The 22,602-nt window shown below is 38.7% G+C and overlaps 1 long non-coding RNA gene and 1 pseudogene across 1 annotated transcript in view; one reads left to right on the top strand and one right to left on the bottom strand.

Moving 5' to 3' along the window:
• Positions 1-22,602, top strand: part of LOC135269678 (uncharacterized) — a 236,482-nt gene that overhangs the window by 128,968 nt on the left and 84,912 nt on the right. The gene's annotated exons all lie outside the window — the stretch shown is intronic.
• On the bottom strand, positions 2,129-3,053 carry LOC105730893 (ADP/ATP translocase 2-like; annotated as a pseudogene).

Below are 22,602 nucleotides of genomic sequence, written 5' to 3'. Positions count from 1 at the left end.
AACATGCAGAAGGCTTTAGAACCATTTATACCAACATTCAAGTGTCAAATTTGGAATTTAACAAACTCCCTCATAGTAGCCGTTTATGATATTTCTTGTCAGAATCTCTTGTCTTGGGAAATGCATCCTCATCCCTCATTTTGCATCCCAGTCCATGTGTTTGTGGATAGATTTTCTATACTTTAGTAAAATCTAACCCCAATCTCCCATCAAATTCTAGCCGCAAAGTTGAGCTCAGATTTAAGTGGAGTTTTTGAACTATTGACAGGGCTAATATTTTACCAGTAGGCACTGACAAGTCTCTGCAGGAAAACTTGTACTATCTTGTAGATTGAATATTTTGAATATAGTCTTGTAGCTCCATGAATGTACTATCCCCTGTCTAGAAACTATCACATATTCATTTAGAACATGAAGCTAGATTTTTTTGTTTCCAGAGAGTGAAGAATTTTATCAATTTAATTTCAGAGAACTTCTAGAACACATAGCTTTGGGGAAAATGAGTGATTCCTATGCTAATCATCTTGGTATCACCTTCCCCCAACTTTTAGTAAAACATAGAGCAATGCACTGATTCTCTTTAACAAGGAAAATAACATGACAAAAAAATGTTGGTATAAAATTGTCTATTAATCTCCTTTGAGTGCCATCTGAAATCACGGACTTGCTTTACTCAAGCATTGTTTTTTGTCCTTAATTAAGCAACACTGGCACTTGTGAAGCACCATGCATCTTTTTACATTTAAAATAGAATGTAGCTGAAGGAAATACACGTTTGAGTTTACACACTCAACGCCTGGCAGCATTGATGCACCTAAACTGTTACACTCACAACAGCAACACTTGGCAACTTGATGCACCTAAATATTTGTTTTTCAAATCAAGTATTTAGGGTCTGAAACATAAGAAATCCTGGCTAACATTTGTAAGTACGGACCACCATGTTTTAGACATTGTCCTAAGGATACATATTAATTCAGTTAATGTACACAAGACCTAATTAGATAGTTACAATCATTATCTCAGTTTTACAGATGAGAAAACTGAGACAAATTAAGATAATATACCTAGAAGGTGGTATTCAAACCCAAGACTCAAACTCACGTCTCTGACTCCAGAACCTATGCCAATAAACACTGCAGTATGAGGTTCTTCATATAAAAAGGGACTTGGAGTAATATTGATCTTTATTTGAAAGCCAAGGTATTAGAAAGCAGACTTTATGTGCTGCAACTTTTTAGCTTTTGCTCTACTGAACCTACAAATGGCCTCAGGATGTTAACTGCATGTGTTCCAGAGCACAGTCTAAATCCAATTCACATATAAAAATTAACTATTGACTGTCCATCCTGTAGCTTAGACAAATGGGACCTTTTAACACAGGAAGTCACTAAGCCAGCACACTGATCTATCCATACAGTTTTCTCCACTTCTTTCTTTGGCTAGATTTACATTTTTCATCACTGGTAGTGATTCAGCAGGAAAAGAGCTCGGGTTCCATGGAGTAGAACATAGATGGAGAAATGAAAGCTCCTGGATTCAAACCTCAGTCTTAGGCTTGGCATATTCTACAGTAGACATGAGACAGAATGAAATTGGATAGGAGTCGCCTGGATTCTAGTATTCAGTTTGTAAATAATTTTCTCCATCTAGTTTTTAGATTCTTCATCTGAGTAATAAAAACACTGGACCACGTCATAGCTATGTTACTATCTAGCTTGGAAAAACCTTCCATACAATTGACTTACCACAATGAATCATGCTTATCTATGTGAATATATAATGCAATGAGGTGTGCATTCATTTTCTATTGCTGCATAACTAATTACTACAAAACTGCAGATTATAACGATGTCCATTTCTTTTTAAATTTTAGATATTTTTGTTTCTCCTAATTTGTTATTTATCAGGAGTAACTGAAATAAAAAATGTAATTGAGTCTCATCTTCATCATGGAAATGATTTTAAGAGAAAAACTGGTCAGATGAATATTATTATTGCTTCCCATTTTCAACCAGTAAATAGTTTCCACTGATAAATTGACAGCCAGGAGTCTGTCAAGAATACTCAAGATATGTTGTATAATACAACATGCCAGTTCACAGGGGTAAATATCCTAGGAAATAACTTATGTGTACTTCTTGATTTCATCATACAAAACAAGCACAAAAGCACCACCCATGCCTCTGAGAACATCGGGCCATGCATCCTTTAAAAATGCTTTGCCTCCTTCATCATGAGCAATCTTCTTCCAGCAGTCAAGCGTGCCTGTGTACCTGATGTCAGTTCCTTTGCATCCTGACTGCATCATCATGCTGCGGCGAACAGTGTCAAATGGATAGGAAGTCAACCCTTCAACAGCAGTGATTGTCTGTGCGATCATCCAGCTGATGATGGTGTGAGTGTTCTTGGGATCCAGAAGCATTCCCTAGTGTCATAGATACCCAAGTAGTCAGCTCGGTAGATAACAATACCCTGTACAGACAGTTAAAGCCTTGGTACAGGCCCTTAATCCCATCAGATTTGTAGATCTTAACCAGGCAGTCAGGAGGCCTTGGAATTCCCTTTCAGCTCCAGCTTTATCCACATCAGCTGTTGACGGGTACAGGCAAAATCAAAAGGGTACACAAAACACAAGAATACGGCCCCAGCAGCACCACCTGATGCCAGACTCCCTGCAAAGTAGCGCCAAAACTGTTTCCTCTTGTCCACACTGCCCAGGAAGATCTGTTTATATTTGCCTTTGAAGGTGAAGTTAAGAGCCTGGTGGGGAAGTATCTGATGACATTGGCCAGGTTACTGCACCAGAAGGACAGGACTCCCTGCTGCTTGGGAATATGGACCACGCAGTCTATAATGCCCTTGTATTGCTTATCTGCAGTGATCTGCTTGCTGGCATGCTGCACCCACAGCAGCAGCTTGACCCACTCGATGGACACTACCTCCATCTTGGAGATGGCTGTGGCCATTCCACCTGCCAGGAAGTCCTTGGCAAAGGACACAGTGGCATCTGTCATGTTGAAAGGAAAGGAAGCAGGCTGCTGTGGGACGGGACTGGGAAGGCAACAGGCTTTGACTCTGGGGCTTCGCATTTCTTATCTCACAGCTCTATAAGTCAGAATTCTGAGCAGTACTCAACTGGTTTCTCCGCTCAGTGTCTCAGAAAGCAAAGACTTCATTCTTCTCTGGGGCTGAGGGTCCTCTTCTCGACTCCCTTGTTGCTGGCAAAATGGAGTTCTTTATGATTGTAGGAGTGTGGTTTTCACCTTTTTACCACGTATTAACTGGGGGCAATTCTCAGATTTTGAAACCTACCTGCTATTCTTGGCCACATTGCCCTCTCTACAGTATGGCAGTGTGCTCCTTTAAGGCTGGGGGAGAATTTCTCTCACTTTGCATAACTCTGACCTCTTTTAAAGACTCAGCTGATTAAGTCAAATCTCCTAAGAATAATCTCTCTTTTGATTATCTCAAAGTCAATTGATTAGGGATTTTAATTACATCTGCAAAATCCTTTCTGCTGTATAACATATTATCATAGGAGAGATGTCCTATCATATTCACAAGTCCTGATTACAATTGTGGAACACGGACAGGATTATACAGATGTGTACGCCAGGGCATTGACAATCTTGGGGAGCATATTAGAATTCTGCCTGCCAAAGACTGCCTGAAGAAGTGAAACCTAATGCCTCATTCAGTGACAGAAACTGCCTATAGAAGTCATCAGCAGGCTGCATTGGAAAAGATCTACCATGTATTTGTGTCTTCGCTGCCTGGAAAATTTGCATAAGAGCCCAGTTAACTTGAGAAAAAAAAATACAAATACCTAAAAGCTTTTCTCTCAAAAAATGTATGTTTTGAGAAACTCTGGTATTAAACTCAGAATGCCTTCATTTGAATCCAGTGGGTCACAATCTCACAACCTTGTGCACCTAAAAACTGCATGACCTTTGCAAGCTATTTAAAGTTTCTAGGCCTGTATCCTCATCTCTTGTAGGGGATTTGCTTTATAGGGTATTTTGAAAATTGAATTATTGAATACATATAAAGTATTTAAAAGAATGACAAACATAATAACTAACACAGAAAGATTCACTTTTTGTTTTATTTAAAATAATCATATGTTCTAACAAGCACTGTCATAAGAACTCTGAGTTAGGCACTATTATATTATCCCCATTTCATAGATGAGGAAACCAAGCAACAAAGAATTTAAGTAATTTGTCCAGAGCCACAGTGCTGATAGGCATGGACTTAGAATTTGAATCCAGGCAATCTGGCCATTAATGGAGTTTGCTAGCAGAAAAGACACTGGATGTTCTTACAGCAAGCTCATCATTCAAGAAGGAAAACACTAAACTGGCTGCTTTCAGTCAAAGCCTGTACTTAGGTTGCTGGGAGTTGGTCAGAAGCTGGTCCTAGCTCAGCTTGTGGATGAAACAAAATGCCCTTCCATGATAGTCATCCTCTGTTGAACAGCATGCTTTGGCATAAAATAAACTCCAGGAGCACAGAATGATTGTCCTGTTTATGAATGGTTCTCAACAGCTGAAACAGATTTACTCATGGTTGGTGCTCACAATAGACTAAACCTTTTTCTGCCCCCAAAGTTCTTAACACTCAATAGTATTAGAAGGTAAGGCCTTTGGCAGATTATGAAGTCATGATGGTGGATCTCTCATGAATGATGCTACTGTCTTTATGAAAGAGACTCCAGATTGATCTTCACCCTTTTTCTACCATGTGGGTATGCAGTGAAGAATTGGCAGTCTTTAACTTGGAAGAGAGCCTTCATCAAAACCCAATCATGCTGGCACCCTGATTTCACATTTCCAGGCTTCTAAGCTCTAAGAAATAAATTTTTGTTGTTTACAAGCCACCCACTCTATAGCATTTTGGTATAGCAGGCTGAAATGATGAAGACAATGTTCAATGCAAAATGATTAAATGCATGATTGCAACTTAAATCATGAACTTTGGGAGGCCCATGGAACAACCTTGGCTGAGTAAAAGAGTGCTGAAAGAATGGACTATTTTCTTTCAAGAAATTTGGGATGAGAGCAGAAATTACAGAAATATAACATGAGATATTCTGACTCAAGATGGCTATTGAACTTAACTCTGAGGAGAAGAGACTTTCTTTCCTCTCCCACTAAGCCTTGAGATACCACCATCAGGCCCCATTGCAACAGTAGAGATATATGGCACTGGGTTATATCAATTTTCAGTAGCCTCATCATAACAAAGCAAGAGATGGCAGTAGCAAATGGGGCCTTCTAATGGACTCCTGTTACCCGGTTTTCCTGCAGGAAAGGCATTTTAAAGCAGGCAGCCTCTTTAATCTAAGAAATTAGATTACAGGAAGACCTAAGACTTAAGAAAGTTCAGGGAAGGAAGGAAAGTCTGTGAAGAAATATTTCTCACTTTTCTAGTCATGTGGAGAAGGGATTGTTACCTTTAGAAATACATCTTTCATAAAAACATGAAATTTGACTATTTACCCAGATCTTCTTGTAAGGGTCATAGTCATTGATGTTTGAGTCTGATGCCAAGATAGCATATGTTGCTCTTATTTCAAAAGAAATTGAAATGATAGTGCTATCCACTGAGTCAAATCCATGAAATAATCAAGACAATCTCCTAGCTCTTGCATGCTCTCAGACCTAAATCTTCCATTTTGCAGAGTTTTTATGCCTCAAAACACAAACAGGTTAATCAAATAGGAAGGTCTCACAGGAGTTAGTCTTTTTCTTAATCATGATTCAACACTCAGAAACAATTTATTTCACTGAAATAGTATTCCAAACATGTTCTGGAATACCACACTCACCAGGGCAGATAGATTTTCTGTTATTGTCTTTTGCTAGTGGTAGAATTGTCAAATTTATTATCCTGCTGTTACGGACCTTCTAAAAAGCACAGCCGGGTGACCAAAAAACAATGAAGTACCCCAAATGAGTTTTATCTCAAGGCCTTAACTGATAGCATTCTCCTATTTCTTATTTTTCATGCCCAGTTTGTTGTGATACTACTGGGAACTTGTTAGCTCAGCAGCATTTATCATGATTCTGTTTTGTTGAACAAGTACAATACAATCTTTTTTCCTCATTTAATCAATAAGTAGAAGAAGGAATGAGGTAGAGCAGGGAGGAATCATGTTAGATTAATGGCTTCTGACTTATGGTAAAACTCAGCTTGCATATTGCACTTAGAGCCTCTTCTGAGACAGCTTATCCTGGGAGCAAAATATTCCCAAATAATTCAACTGCATTGCTTTTATACATCATGACTGCTATTTTATCTCTTCAGTCAGAGAAAACATAAGAAGCATTTTAATCCATCCAGATCTGTGTTATTGAGAAGACAGACTTTTACAGACAGGACAAACACTAATTGAGGGAAGAGGATAGTGGAAAAAGAAAGGAAATACTGGAGATCGATCTATCATCTCTCAATCTATCTTATCTATCATCTTTATCTATCTATCAGCTATCTACTATCTATCTTTCTATCCATCCATCTACCCATCTATCATCTATCTATATCTATCTTTCTCTCTAACATCTATCTACTCAATTTACCTATTTACCTACTTATCTATTGATTAGATATTGAATGTACATTTAACCTCCTTTACATAGTGAAGGAGGTCATAGGCTTATTTTACAAATAAGAAAAGGACTTCGAGTGTGGCAGAGATTCAGGAAGCTTGAATCATAGGCCTAAGGTCCCAAGTCAGAAGGTGGTAAATTCAGTTTCTGACTAAAGTCTGTGTAATTCAAAAGGCCAGTTTGTTATTGTTTTCTTCTCTCTTTCTCCCAACAGGCCACTATTCTCTGTCTTTGAGTTGGGTTTTACAGTGATGAAATTTGCTATCATAGGTTAAGGTGAAGACTTTGGTGGAAATTTTCCCCAAAATAGAATAATAGGATTTGGTTTGACTTCTGCTTTTAGCACTCTTTCTATAGAAAAATAAGATTTAAGGAGATGTGATTGGAAAAAGAAAGTTTAAAAGGAGGAAATACTTGCAGTTGATGGATCCAGAAGGCACTGGTCAATTTTCAGTAACCTCATCACAGCAAATAATTTGTTTTAGGGTATGAGAAATACCAAATCGGGTTTTAGTAGTCCTAAGAAATATGAAGAGAAAATGATTTGTAAAAAGAAGGTTTAAAAGGAGGAAATACTTGCAGTTGATGGATCCAGAAGGCACTGGTCAATTTTCAGTAACCTCATCACAGCAAATAATTTGTTTTAGGGTATGAGAAATACCAAATCGGGTTTTAGTAGTCCAAAGAAATATGAAGAGAAAATGATTTGTGTTCTGGTGATGCTCACAGCAACACATACCTTGTGGCTCCTTCTTGTCTGTCGTGAATAGTCTCCAGACTTGGACGAGGATATGGCCAGGGTTGGTGTGACAAATTAGTGCAAGCTCAGTGGCCTGAACAACAGCAACTGTATTACTCACATTTCTGGAGGCTAAAGTTTGGAATCATGGCATCCTCAGAGTTGTTTTTTTCTGAGGGCTGTGAGGAAAGGATCTGTTCCAGGCCTCTCTCCTTGGCTTGTAGGTGGCTGTCTTCCCCCTAAGTCGCTTCATATATCTGCACTCTATGTGTCTCTCTCTGTTCAAATTAACCCTTTTTATAAGGACATGAGTCATAGTGGATTAGCTCATTTTAACTTGATTACTCCTGCAAATACCCCATTTCCAAATAAGCTCCCATTCTAAGGTGCTGGATGTAAGGATTTCAACTTACGAATCTTGAGTGGGAGGCACACAATTCAGCCTATCATAGAGGTGAAGTGATGTGTAGGAGAGGGCATGGATACAGGTTTAAGTTAGGAAAAATGCTGCCTAGTTCCTTGAGCAAAATTAATTTCTCTGAATTTTAATGTTCCTATTTACAAAATTGTCATAGTAACACTAGACAGGTGGGGTTGTTTTAGAGATTAAATGAGATATTGCATGTAGAAAACATTCATTGTATCTGGGACATGGTCAGTACTCTAAAAAAAAAAGTTAGATTTTCATGTTTAACGTATATAATCACTAATAATGGAAACATAAATTCAGGGAAAGAAGTAGATGGAGTAGAAAAAATGTTGTGAGGACATTGTGTGGCTCTTCCAAATGTGGCCTCCTTCGTGTAGGAACAACTATATTCTCCCAGGTGTGATTTTTCTGGCTCTTGGAAGGTCCCTAACATACAATACCAAGGTGTCTGAAAAATCTACCATTAAATTTATTTCTGCTCTTGAAGGCTTTAGGAGATAGACGTCAAGGGAGTAAGAGATAATGAGGAAACCAAGAGCGTCTAGATGAACCCACACCAAGCCAAATTTTACCTGCATCACAATTTGCTAAGACCAGCTCTGCTCCAAAAATCCCCAAATGAAACACATTGGAACTTGGAGGGTTGCTAAACTTAGAGATGAACTAGCCTTGATTGCATTTTGAGGGAAAGCCAATCTGGGAAAATGAGTCAGAAAGAGTTATTGCTCTAAGGGGCCTGAGCCAAGGCTTCCTTTTCACTGTTACCTACTATTTTCCCTCTGGCAATCATTTCCAAAGTAGAATTTTACATTCAAATGCTTTTCTTTCTTCCGCTCTCTCTGGAACAATAATATATGAAATCATTCCAGGAGGGAGAGCGCCTTCTGTGAGGAGATTAACCTGACTTGTGATAGAAGGAAATGGAAGATAATAGAATGACATTAGAATGGACCATTTCTGGAAATGAGAGAGGTTTGGTATTGCACTTAGGAATGGGTATTTAGGAATTTCTGAATGTACTGCCCAAGCAATGATTCACTCCACTTGGCATGGACACCTGGACATTTCAGTTCAGATATCATTATGATAAAGCATAATTTTCCTAGGCTGTGGGGTGTGCTCTGACACAGCTGACAACCCACCACATTTCCCTCACTCGGGTCATGACTAGCCACACACACACACACACACACACACACACACACACACACACATACACCAGTGAGAGTTATCATGCTGTCCCACCAAAGAAGCAATTTAGGTTGTTATTATCACAAAGGGTACATTTGGAATGATACATTTACCAGAGAAAACAAACAAAAGCCCACTGTTACACCTTCAGGAAGAAATACTGGTTAAGTATTGCATATTATATTGGTTCTTCAGGTATTTTACCAGGTACCTACTCTCTGAAGGTTGTTTGGAACCAGTATCAAAACATTTGAAAATAAGTCACTTGAATTGAGTCTATAGTAAAGTTCTGCATAAAACGGAAGAACATGACCAGAAAGTCTTATTGTTCTGACAGACCTAATCTGAAGAAATAGGTTTGTGTTCTCTACTAGACATGAGCATATGTTATGAAGGGATAATATATTTCAGGTTTGTTAATGCTACTCTTGGCATCTAAGAGGTTTAAAAGCATCTAGTTAAAGGCAAAAAATGTATTACTTTAAAAATGTATCACGGTTAAAGTCAAATAACCAGTCTTCAATTTGTCATTATCCAAAATGTGAACACTCAAAGTTAATTGAGTCATTCATTGAGCTATTCATAATCATTGTAGATATAAGAAAAAATTAATAACTGATCTGATAATATTTGATTTAGTTATTTACCTCAATTTTTATATTTCCCAAAGCCTAATATAGTGGGTTATATGGAGAAACTGTATAACTTTTTATGGAATTAATGGGTGGATGAATAAAAGGAAGAAAAATATATTATTTTGAAAAGAAAGCAGTGATGAGTCTATTGACCTTGGAGAAAGGTAAAATTTCTATTAGAAAGGATAAATTCTCTTCTACTAAGACAAACACAATATTGGTGGTCTTTTGATATTAGAAAGTATTGTCCCTTGAGTCCACCAAGATGGCAGAATAGGAACAGCTCTGGAGTGCAGTCCCCAGTGAGAGCAACACAGAAGGAGAATGATCTTTGCATTTCCAACCGAGGTACCAGGTTTATCTCAATGGGACTGGTTGGACAGTGGGTGTAGCCCAAGGAAGGCAAACCAAGGCAGGGTGGGGTGCTGCCTTGCCTGGGAAGTGCAACTAGCCAGAGGACCCCCCCTCCCACCCAACAGAGGATATTGAGGACTTTTCCAGCCACCCTGGCACTCTGGTTCAGATCCTGTGCTTCTCTTATGGTTTTTACAGCCCACAGACCAGGAGATTTCCATTGGGCTGATAGGAGCCATGGGTTTCCAGCACAGACCTGAGCTGCCATTTCAGCTGGCATCATGGGTTTTGGGCACAAATCTGGGTGGCCGTTTTGGCTGGTGCCTGTAACGCTTGTGAGACAGATCCTCCTTTTCCTCTGAAATAAGGGGACCTGAAGGTAGGGAGCCAAGTGATCTGACTTGGTGGCTCCCACCCCAACAAAGACAAGCAAACTGAAAGCCACTGGCTTGAGAGTTTCACAGCCAGCATAGCAGCTTGAGCTCAACCCAAGATGGTGGAGCTCAGTCAGGGGAAGGGCATTCACCACGGCTGAGGCAGTTCTAACTTTACCTGTATAAACAACAGCACGAGGAAGTTTACAAGGAGCCTGTGGCAGCTCTGCAGCACCTCTACAGGAAGACTGTGACTAGACTCCCTCCTTGCTGGGCAGGGCATCTCTGAAAAAAGGCAGCAGCACATCAGGGACTTATAAATAAAACCCACCTTCCTGTGACAGAGCACCTGGGGAAAGGGGCAGTTGTGAGTTCTGCTGCAGCAGAAAAATGTTCCTGCCCAGAAGCCCTAAAGGGAGCAATGGAGCTCCCAGCACAGCACTTGAGCTCTGATAAGGGACAGACTGCCTCCTCAAGCAGATCCCTGGCCCCCGTAAATCCAAAATGACACTTCATACGGAGAGCTCTGGATGATATCTGGCAGGTACCCTTCTGGGATGAAGCTACCAGAGGAAAGAATAGGCAGCAATCCTTGCTGTTCTGCAACCTCCACAGGTGATTCCCAGGCAAGCGAGGTCTGGAGTGGACCTCCAGCAGTCCTGCAGCAGAGGGGCCTGACTGTTAGAAGGAAAACTAAAAAACAGAAACAAATAGCTTCAACATCAATGGAAAGGATGTCCACTCTGAGCTCCCATCTGAAAGTCACCAACTTCAAAGACAAAAGATAGACAAATCCATGAAGATGGGAAGAAACCAGTGCAAAAAGGCTGAAATCACCAAAAACCAGAATGCCTCTGCTCCTTCAAGGGATCACAACTCCTCACCAGCAAAAGAACAAAACTGGATGGAGAATGAGTTTGACAAATTGACAGAAGCAGGCTTCAGAAGATGAGTAATAACAAACTTCTCTGAGCTAAAAGAATATGTAACCCAATGCAAAGACACCCAATGCAGAGAAACTAAAACCTTGAAAAAAGGTTAGATGAAATGCTAACTAGAATAACCAGCTTAAAAAAGAACATAAATGACTTGATGGAACTGAAAAACACAGCACGAGAACTTTGCACAGCATACACAAGTTACAATGCCCAAATCGATCAAGCAGAAGAAAGTATATCAGAGATTGAATATTAACTCAATGAAATAAAATGAGAAGACAAGATTAGAGAAAAAAGAGTGTAAATAAATGAAGAAAGCCTCCAAGAAATATGGGATTATGTGAAAAAACCTAATCTATGTTTGATCGGTATACCTGAATGTGACAGAAAGAATGAATCCATGCTTGAAAATACTCTTCAGGATATTATCCAGGAGAACTTCCCCAACCTAGCAAGGCAGGCCAACATTCAAATCCAGAAAATACAGAGAACACCACAAATATATTCCTCAAGAAGAGGAACCCCAAGGCACATAATCATCAGAATCACCAGGGTTGAAATGAAGGAAAAATGCTAAGGGCAGCCAGAGAGAAAGGTCAGGTTACCCACAGAGGAAACCCCATCAGACTCACAGTGGATCTCTCAGCAGAAACCCTACAAGTCAGAAGAGAGTGGTGGCCAATATTCAACATCCTTAAAGAAAAGAACTTTCAACCCAGAATCTCATATCCAGCCAAGCTAAGCTTCATCAGTGAATGAGAAATAAAATCCTTCATGAACAAGCAATTGCTGAGAGATTTTGTCACCACCAGGCCTGCCCTACAAGAACTCCTGAAGGAAGCACTAAACATAGAAAGGAACAACCAGTACCAGCCACTGCAAAAACATACCAAATGGTAAAGAGCATCAACACAATGAAGAAACTGCAACAACTAACAGGCAAAACAACCAGATAGTATCAAAATGGCAGGATCAAATTCACATATAACAATATTAACCTTAAATGTAAATGGGCTAAATGCCCCAATCAAAAGACACAGACTGGCAAGTTGGATAAAAAGTCAAGACCCATCAGTGTACTGTATTCAGGAGACCCATCTCATGTGCAAATGCACACATGGACTCAAAATAAAGGGATGGAGAAAGATTTACTAAGCAAATGGAGAGTTACAAAAAAGCAGAAGTTGCAATCCTAGTCTCTGACAAAACAGACTTTAACGAAGGTTAAAAGAGACAAAGATGGGCCATACATAATGGTAAAATAATCAATGCAACAAGAAGAGCTAACTATCCTAAATAGCTATGCACCCAATACAGGATCACCCAGATACATAAAGCAAGTTCTTAACAACCTACAAAGAGACTTAGATTCCCACACAGTAATAGTGGGAGACTTTAACACTCCACTGTCAATATGAGACCAATGAGACAGAAAATTAACAAAGATATCTAGAGCTTGAATGTAAATCTGGACCAAGCAAACCTAATAGACATCTACAGAACTCTCAACCCCAAATCCACAGAATATACATTCTTCTCAGCACCACATCACACTTACTCTAAAATTGACTATATAATTGGAAGTAAATTATTCCTCAGCAAATGCAAAAGAATGGAAATCATAACAACCAGTTATTCAGACCACAATGCAATCAAATTAGAACTCAGGATTAAGTAACTCACTCAAAACCGCACAACAACATGGAAACTGAACAACCTGCTCCTGAATGACTACTGGATAAATAATGAAATGAAGGCAGAAATAAAGATGTTCTTTGAAGCTAATGAGAATGAAGACAAAACATACCAGAATCTCTGGGACATATTTAAAGACGTATCTAGCAGGAAATTTATAGCACTATGCCCACATAAGAAGTGAGGAAAGATCTTAATCAACACCCTATCATCACAATTTAAAAACCTAGAGGAGCAAGATAAAACAAATTCAAAATATACCAGAAGAAAGGAATAACTAAGATCAGAGCAGAACTGAAGGAGATAAAGACACAAAAAACCCTTCAAGAAATCAACAAATCCAGGAGCTGGCTTTGTTGAAAAGATCAACAAAATAGATAGACCTCTAGCCAGACTAATAAAAGAGAAAAGAAAGAAGCATCAAATAGATGCAAAAAAAACGATAAAGGGGATATCACCACCAATTCCACAGAAATACAAACTACCGTCAGAGATTACTACAAACCACTCTATGCACATAAACCAGTACATCTAGAAGAAATGAATAAATTCCTGGACACATACACCCTCCCAAGACTAAACCAGGAAGAAGTTGAATCCCTGAATAGACCAATAAAAAGGTCTGAAGTTTAGGCAACAATTAATAACGTACCAATCAAAAAAAGTGCAGGTTCAGAAGGGTTCATATCTGAATTCTACCAGACATACAAAAAGGAGCTGCTACCAATCCTTCTGAAACTATTCCAAACAATACAAAAAGAGAGAACACTCTGTAACTCATTTTATAAGACCAACATCATCCTGATACCAAAACTTGTCAGAGACACAACTAAAAAAGAAAATTTCAGGCCAATATCCATGATGAACATCGATGCAAAAATCTTCAATAAAATACTGGCAAACTGAATGCAATAGCACATCAAAAAGCTTATCCATCACAATCAAGTAGGCTTCATCCTGGGGATGAAAGGCTAGTTCAACATACACAAATCTATAAACATAATCCATCATATAAACAGAACCAATGACAAAATCCACATGATTATCTGAATAGATGCAGAAAAGGCCTTTGACAAAATTCAGCAACACTTTATGCTAAAAACCATCAATAAACTAAGTATTGTTGGAACATATCTCAAAATAATAAAAGCTACTTATGACAAACCCATAGCCAATATCATACTGAATAAGCAAAAACTGGAAGCATTCCCTTTGAAAACTGGCACTAGACAAGGATGCCCTCTCTCACCATTCCTATTCAATATAGTATTGGAAGTTTTAGCCAGAGTAATCAGGCAAGAAAAAGAAATAAAGGGCATTCAATTAGAAAAGAGGAAGTCGGCCGGGCGCGGTGGCTCAAGCCTGTAATCCCAGCACTTTGGGAGGCCGAGGCGGGTGGATCACGAGGTCGAGAGATCGAGACCATCCTGGTCAACATTGTGAAACCCCGTCTCTATTAATACAAAAAAATTAGCTGGGCACGGTGGCGCGTGCCTGTAATCCCAGCTACTCAGGAGGCTGAGGCAGGAGAATTGCCTGAACCCAGGAGGCGGAGGTTGCGGTGAGCCGAGATCGCGCCATTGCACTCCAGCCTGGGTAACAAGAGCGAGACTCCGTCTCAAAAAAAAAAAAAAAAAAAAGAAAAGAGGAAGTCAAACTGTCTCTATTTGCAGATGACATGATTGTATTTTAGAAGACCCCTTTATCTCAGCCCAAAATCTCCTTAAGATGATAAGCAACTTCAGAAAAGTCTCAGGATACAAAATCAATGTTCAAGAATCACAAGCATTCCTATACATTGATAACAGACAAACCAAGAGCCAAATCATGAGCAAACTCCCATTCATAATTGCCACAAAGAGAATAAAATACCTAGGAATACAACTAACAAAGGATGTAAAAGACATTGTCAAGTAGAACTACAAACCACTGCTCAGAGAAATAAGACAGGACAAACAGATGGAAAAACATTCCGTGCTCATGGTTAGGAAGAATCAATATCTTTCAAATGGCCATACTGCCCAAAGTAATTTATAGATTCAATGCTCTCACCATCAGGCTACCTTTGACCTTCTTCATAGAACTGGACAAAACACCTTAAACTTTATATGGAACCAAGAAAGAACGTGCATAGCCAAGACAATCTTAAGCAAAAAGAACAAAGCTAGAAGCATCATGCTACCTGACTTCAAACTATACTGCAGGGTTATAGTCATCAAAACAGCATGGTACTGGTACCAAAACAGATATGTAGACCAATAGAGCAGAACAGAGGCCTCGGAAGTAACACCACACATCTACAACCATCTGATCTTTGACAAACCTGACAAAAACAAGCAATGGGGAAAGGATTTAATAAATGGTGTTGGGAAAACTGGCTAACCATGTGCAGAAAGATGAAACTGGACCCCTTCCTTACACTTTATGCAAAAATTAACTCCAGATTGATTAAAGATTTAAATATAAGACCTAACACCATAAAAACTCTAGAAGAAAACCTAGGCAATACCATTCAGGACATAGGCACAGGCAAGGACTTCATGGCTAAAACACCAAAAGCAAGGCAACAAAAGCCAAAATAGACAAATAAAATCTAATTAAACTTAGTATCTTCTGCACAGCAAAATAAACAAGCATTAGAGTGAACTGGCAGCCAACAGAATGGGAAAAATATTTTGCAATCTACCCATCTGACAAAGGGCTAATATCCTGAATCTACAAAGAACTAAAACAAATTTACATTAAAAAAATGACTCCATCACAAAGTGGGCAAAGGATATGAACAGATATTTTTCAAAAGAAGACATTTATGTGGCCAAAAAACACACAAAAAAATGTTCATCATCACTGGTCATTAGAGAAATGCAAATCAAAACCACATTGAGATACCATCTTACATCAGTTAGAATGGCAATCATTAAAAAATCTGGAGACAACAGATGCTGGAGAGGATGCAGAGAAACAGGAACACTTTTACAATGTTGTTGGGAGTGTAAATTAGTTCAACCATTGTGGAAGACAGTGTGGCAATTCCTCAAGGATCTAGAAATAGAAATGCCACTTGACCCAGCAATCCCATTACTGGGTATATACCCAAAGAATTATAAATTGTTCTATTATAAAGACACATGCACATGTATGTTCATTGTGGCACTGTTTACAATAGCAAAGACTTGGAACCAACCCAAATGCCCATCAATGATAGACTGGATAAAAGAAATGTGGCACATATAGACCATGGAAGACTGTGAAGCCCTAAAAAACGATGAGTTCATGTAATTGCAGGGACAGAATGAATCTGGAAACCATAATTCTCAGCAAACTGACACAAGAACAGAAAACCAAACCAAACTGACACAAGAACAGAAAACCAAACACCACATGTTTTCACTCATAGGTGGGTGTTGAACAATGAGAACACATGTACACAAGTAGGGGAACATGACCCACTGGAGTCTGTTAGGGGGTGGGTGGCTAGGGGAGGATGGTGAGGAGGTGGGAAAATTGGGGGGGGGGATAACATTGGGAGACATACCTGAAGTGGGTGATGGGGGAATGGAGGCAGCAAACTACCATGGCATGTGTATACCTATGTAACAATCCTACAAGATCTGCACGTGTACCTCAGAACTTAAAGTATAATAAAAAAAAGTGTTGTCCCTCCCCTTGGTGATGGTCTGAAAGTTATAACCAAGTCTCCAGAAATTTGATGTTATTCACAACAGCTCTACAGATGGCGAAAGTGGGGAGAATGAGAATCTTCAAAGGGGTAGGAAAGAGGAGATATATGGGAATTAGGGGAGGAGTTCAAAACACTTGGAAAGAAATAGGAATGTGCAGAAGTGCCTGGCCAACAAAAATTTTCTCCATGATAGGAATAGATAAAAAGTTTTAGGGGAGCAATCTCTAATATACAAACTTGTTTCTTCTGTCATTTTTCCTTGCTTTAACTTATTTGTGTTATTATCAACTTTAATCAAATGATTGATAACTGAAGACACACTGTGATATGGTTTGGCTGTATCCCACCCAAATCTCATTTTGAATTCTAACTCCCACAATTTCCACCTGTTATGGGAGGAACCTGGTGGGAAGTGACTGAATTATTTGGGAGGGTCTTTCCTGTGATGTTCTTGTGATAGTGAATAAGTCTGAAGAGATCTGATGGTTTTAAAAATGGGAGTTTCCCTGCACAAGCTCTCTTTTTCCTGCCACTATCCATGTGAGATGTGACTTGCTCCATCTTGCCTTGCCCTATGTTTATGAGGCCTTCCCAGCCATGTGGAACTGAAAGTCCATTAAATCTCTTTGTTTTGGAAATTGCCCAGTCTCAGGTATGTCTTTATCAGCAGCATGAAAACAGATGAATACACACTGTAATTGTGTTTTCTTTGGGAGAATAAAGGAATCCAGGCATTTTTCAGTGGCGCCAAAGTGATAGAATAATGGTGAAAATGAAAATGACAAAAACTGCAGAGGAGGTGGCACAAAGTAGGTATTCAGAAACTAATGGAAACATGAAATTTGAGCAATAGAAACCCAGAGAAACCTAAGTCTGTTTTGAAACTTGGCAATTTAATACAGGCTGTCCTAGGGATAGTGAGGAGGTACTCCCACATGCTTTTTCCACCATAAATATTCACCTATGTCTGTACTTTGTCTTCATCAACTAATTTAATCATTTCTTCTTAGGAAGATCTAATGAAAAGTATCCAATCAAAACAGTTGATCACTGCCAAGGATTCCAACCATCTGGCAGCAAAGTTTATTTTCATTTAATTAACTAGTAGCTGATGGATGTATTTTGTTATAGTTGCCCAGAAGTAGGTGTTCTAAAAGTCCTGATAATCTGATTAATTTTGGCTAAGGCATGCCTTCTATCTTATTTGGATATGCAATTATTGGATAACTCCTACATTTTCTTTAACAATGAGATTTTGTAATCTTATAATCTATTTAACAAATTCTCATTTTCTTTTGGTCACTGTTTTATGCTGGAAGTATTCAAGTGCTTAAGTCTATATCTCAAGCCCATGTCTACTTAGAAAGAAGGCAATTTAGCATATTCTATATTGACTATTTGCCTCTGGTTGAAGTTAGGGAAAGATAACAGAGATGGACTTGTGTGTATATTAACTGTACATGTGGGATCTATCAAGTTTTTCAGTTTTATTATAAAAGTAAAGAATGCTTAAGTTAGTCAGCAGGCTCTGTAGCGCATCCAGGTTTCATTTTTCTGTTTTGCATGAGTCTAGTACAGAGTATATGCTCATTTGTTTGCTAATATAAATAAAAGGTGCAGAGTTTTCAAGATGCATGAGATCACTGTCTGTCTTTCTTTTTTTTTTTTTTTTTTTTTTTTTAGGGAAATTTCCATAGAACATTGCTTATTTACCATTATAATTTGAGTTCAGTATTCAGGCTGACATTTATTGATACCTGTAAATTCTATAGGACACTTTTATTTATTTGGCTGCCTTTTCAGTCTCATTCCACAGAGGGCAATGCCTTGGTTCACCAGAGCATCCTACTCACTAAAGAGAGTGGACCAGAGAGTGGAACAGGCCTTATTTTTTCTATGAAGTTTGTTTCTACCCCTTGATAATCCTAGATCTTTGTTCTAATTCATCTTTCTGGTGGAAAGAAGCACAGAAATTTTAACACTTTAAAAAAGTTTTCTTCTACAAATATACTTAAAAAGGCACTTTCTTTACAGAATTTTAAGTAATTTAGTTCCAATTAGGGATATTTTATTAAATGGGATGGAACTCAAAGAGCTGTTCTTAGCTCTGAATCGGTGAAACCGTGATGCTCCTAATATGTAGGACTTTGTAATAACCTCTTTCCTTTGACTACAATTACCCTCTTGTCTTACCACAAAGCCCTTTCTAAAATCAAATGGGAGGGGAAGGTTTGGGGATTTGTCCCCAAAAATGTAAAATCAGATTTTTAAAACTATGTTCTCTGCACATTTTCAAGACAATCAGAAATCTTGGTTGGTTAGATTGCCATATGCAAATTTTCACAGTAATAACCTATTGAGTTTCAAATGTAGTATTCACCATGGACATTTATAATTGCAGACGTTGTATTACATTATCAACTCCGTACATGAGGGGAATAGAAAGATAATGGAAAGTAGACTCTAAGTGAATATTGGATGTTAATAGGAATTCCCACTCAAATTGTCTTTTATTCAATTGTTCAGCATCAAACTGTGACACTAAGAGGCTCAAAAGCATACATGTGGGAAACAGGAGAGAAGCAGGATGATGAGAATATCTCATCAATCAGGAGACCCTAAGAAAAAATTAAGACACTTACTGGTTAAATCTGATTATTTTTAATTTCTTAAAATTCTGTGGACAACGTCTAATATTCTTTATTTCCCAGAAAGACTAGAAGAAAGACTGATGATGGTGTAATTTCTTTTGTATCAGACAGTGTGCCTGGATATTTTAGTGATATAGCTACTTGCCAGTTTGTTGTTCTAATTACCAGAGTTTCCATGCCTCTAAATACCATCATTATATAATGCTAAAACAAAAGAAAATAACAACAACAACAATGAAAAATTAGAAACAAAATACAAATTGATTAATGTTTATGCTTCCAAAAAAAGATGTTGCTTGGACTGGAAATGAATTTTGAATCCCTTAAGAATCAGTCAAGAGTTAAGAGGGAAAAAAATTGAATGAACATTTTAAGAATATTTTTAAAGATAAGGGTCTTGATATGTTGCCCAGGATGGACTGGAACTCCTGGGCTCATGTGATCCTTCTGTCTCAGTCTCCTAAGTAGCTGAGACATCAGGTGCACACCACCACACCTAGATTATTTTGAAGATTTTGGTTAATGACTAATCAATTATTATCCCTCCCTGTCAAAGGTGTCAATTATTTTTTGAAAGGAACACCTATGCAGGAGCGTGTCTTTTGTCCAGATTGGTAAAGGTTTAGAGCTAAACTCATTAAACTGATATACAAAATTAAGCCCCACCCACATACATATGTGTCTATTTGTATATGTATGTGTATATGTATATAAATATGTATATATATAGAATTCCCTTTATTGCTGACATCGTTAGATTTTGTGTCCCTACCCAAATCTCATTTTGGATTGTAATCCCCATAGTCCCCATTACCCTCATATGTCAAGGGATAGACTAGGTGGGTGGAAATGAATCATGAGGATGGTTTCCTCCATGCTGTTTTCATGATAGTGAGAGAGTTCTCACGAGATCTATAGGTTTTATAAGGGGCTTTTACCCCTTTGCTCAGCAATTCTCCTTTATAACACCTTATAAAAAAGGTGTCTTGCATCTTCCTCAACTCCCACCATGATTGTAAGCTTTCTGAGGTCTCCCAGCCATGCTAAACTCTGAGTCAAGCCTCTTTCCTTTGTAAATTACCCAGTATTCGGCAGTTCTTTATAGCAGTATAAAAATAAACTAATGCAAATACATGTTGTGTTGTTCTTATTTCTCTAGATAAAAAATTCCCATTGGTATTTGCTTCATGGAGTTGGTTTATCTTCACAGCTTTGAGAGCACCCAGATGACATCACCTCTGAAGGGAAGAATAATTACAATAAAATGGTCTTAGGGCTGATCAAGAATTCCCTGAGCCTCTGAAAGTGTGGGTTACCCCATGCACAGATCCAATGGGGAACTTCCTATAACCACTTTACTTTTCTAAACAATGCATTTTTTATTGAAACAAGGTGGTAAATAATAATTATATTCTAGTAAAGAAAATAATATAAAATACTAATTTAAAAGAGGAAAGAAGGTATATTCATGTTAGAAATATCTCTAAGACTTTTTTATGCTATTCATTTTCTTTATAACTAAAGTATTGTAAAAAATAATTCTCCTGTCCTTGTATCTTCTGAGTCAGACATCCTGATTTAAAGAGCCTCTGCAGCTGCTTGAAGCTGTGGTGGCACATGGCCTTGAGCACTTTCTCTGGCTCCTTGAGTTCTGGAAACATAGTCTTTTTCTAGGCTTTTGGCAATTCTGATGATGTCTGTGTCATAGCCCCCACCTCCCATCCTGTCCCTGTAGGCACTGGATTTCAGTAAGTGCTGACTTTCATCTCAAGTAATATGACCTTGCATGTCTGTCTTTCCATCAGTACTATTTTTTGATCATGTTATCCTCAAAATCAAAACAGATATGGAAAAATCCATGAGAAATAGCCTCTTATCTAAGTGAATCTGATTTAAGTTCATACTTTTCTTTATGTGACCCAGTAACTCAGATACCACTCTTGTTCTCACTGATCTGGTTTGACTCTGTGTCCCTGACCAAATCTCATCTTGAATTGTGATTTGATTTGGCTGTGTCCTCACCCAAATTTCATCCTGAATTGTGATAATTCCCATGTGTCAAGGGTGGAGCCAGGTGGAGAAAATTGAATCATGGGGACAGTTTCCCTCATACTGTTCTTGTGATAGTAAGTCTCATGAGATCTGAAGGTTTATAAATGGGAGTGGCCCTGCACAAGCTCTCTTGCATGTCATCATATAAGAAATCCCTTTGCTCCTCATTCACCTTCCACCATGATTGGCTGTAATTGTGAGCCCTCCCCAGCCATGTGGAACTGTGAGTCTATTAGACCTCTTTCCTTTATAAATTACTCAGTCTCAGGTGTCTTTATTAGCAGCATGAGAACAGACTAATACAAATTGTAATCCCAATAATCCCCGTGTGTCAAGGGCGGAACCAAGTGGAAGTAATTGGATCTTGGGGGCAGTTACCCCATGCTGTTCTCATGATATGGATTGAGTTCTCATGAAATCTGATGGCTTCATTAGCTCTGGGATTTCCCCTGCCTGCACCCACTCCATCCTGCTGCCCTGTGAAGAAGGTGCCTGACTCTCCTTTGCCTTCCCCCATGATTGTAAGTTTCCTGAGGCCTCCCCAACAATGTGGAACTGTGAATCAATTAACTTCTTTCTTTTGTAAATTACCCAGTCTTGGGCAGTTCTTTATAGCAGTGTGAGAATGGACTAACACATACACTCTTGTCTTTTTATCCAAATCTTATTTCCACATGCTGTCAGGCATTGTATGCTAAGAAGGGTTTCCATATTCTTTGTCAGATTTCTTCTTTCTTCCAGGAAGCCATCTATAACCTTTCCCTCCTCAGTCCGTGATTGGAGTTAGGTGCCCTTGCTTTTGCTCCCATCACTCCATGGTCTAACAATTTACACTGTAAGGCAAATTGCCTGTTTTATGGCCTGTCATTGATAGAAGTCAGGATTACCCAAGTGCATCCTCAAGTCCTAGAAAAATTCCATTATATAGAAAACACTCAACTGTACTCAATTTCATTGACACTTGGCCTGCCCAACATTTAGCACAATGCCCTACCTTTCTACTAAAAGGAACTTTGCTTTACATTTTAAATAAACACCTTAAAATTGTGGCATATGAATAGCCAACCACACAAACAAATAAAACAGTTGTTGCTGAGTCACAGGCAATGGTTTTTCTCTTCTTGACTGTACATACATCCTCCACCAGATGGAGGAGGAGCTGGGCTGACCTTCCTGTGGAAGAAAGCACCACAGTGAGGCTCAAGGGAAGGTAAAGGAGCCAGACTAATACTCCCCTCTCTTTCTGG

This window comes from Aotus nancymaae, unplaced genomic scaffold (assembly GCF_030222135.1).
Source record: "Aotus nancymaae isolate 86718 unplaced genomic scaffold, 86718_ANA_hifiasm-v0.15.2.pri h1tg000006l, whole genome shotgun sequence".
NCBI classification, from domain to species: domain Eukaryota; kingdom Metazoa; phylum Chordata; class Mammalia; order Primates; family Aotidae; genus Aotus; species Aotus nancymaae.
The sequence above is the reverse complement of the archived record's forward strand: the minus strand, read 5'-3'. Positions and strand labels throughout refer to the sequence as shown.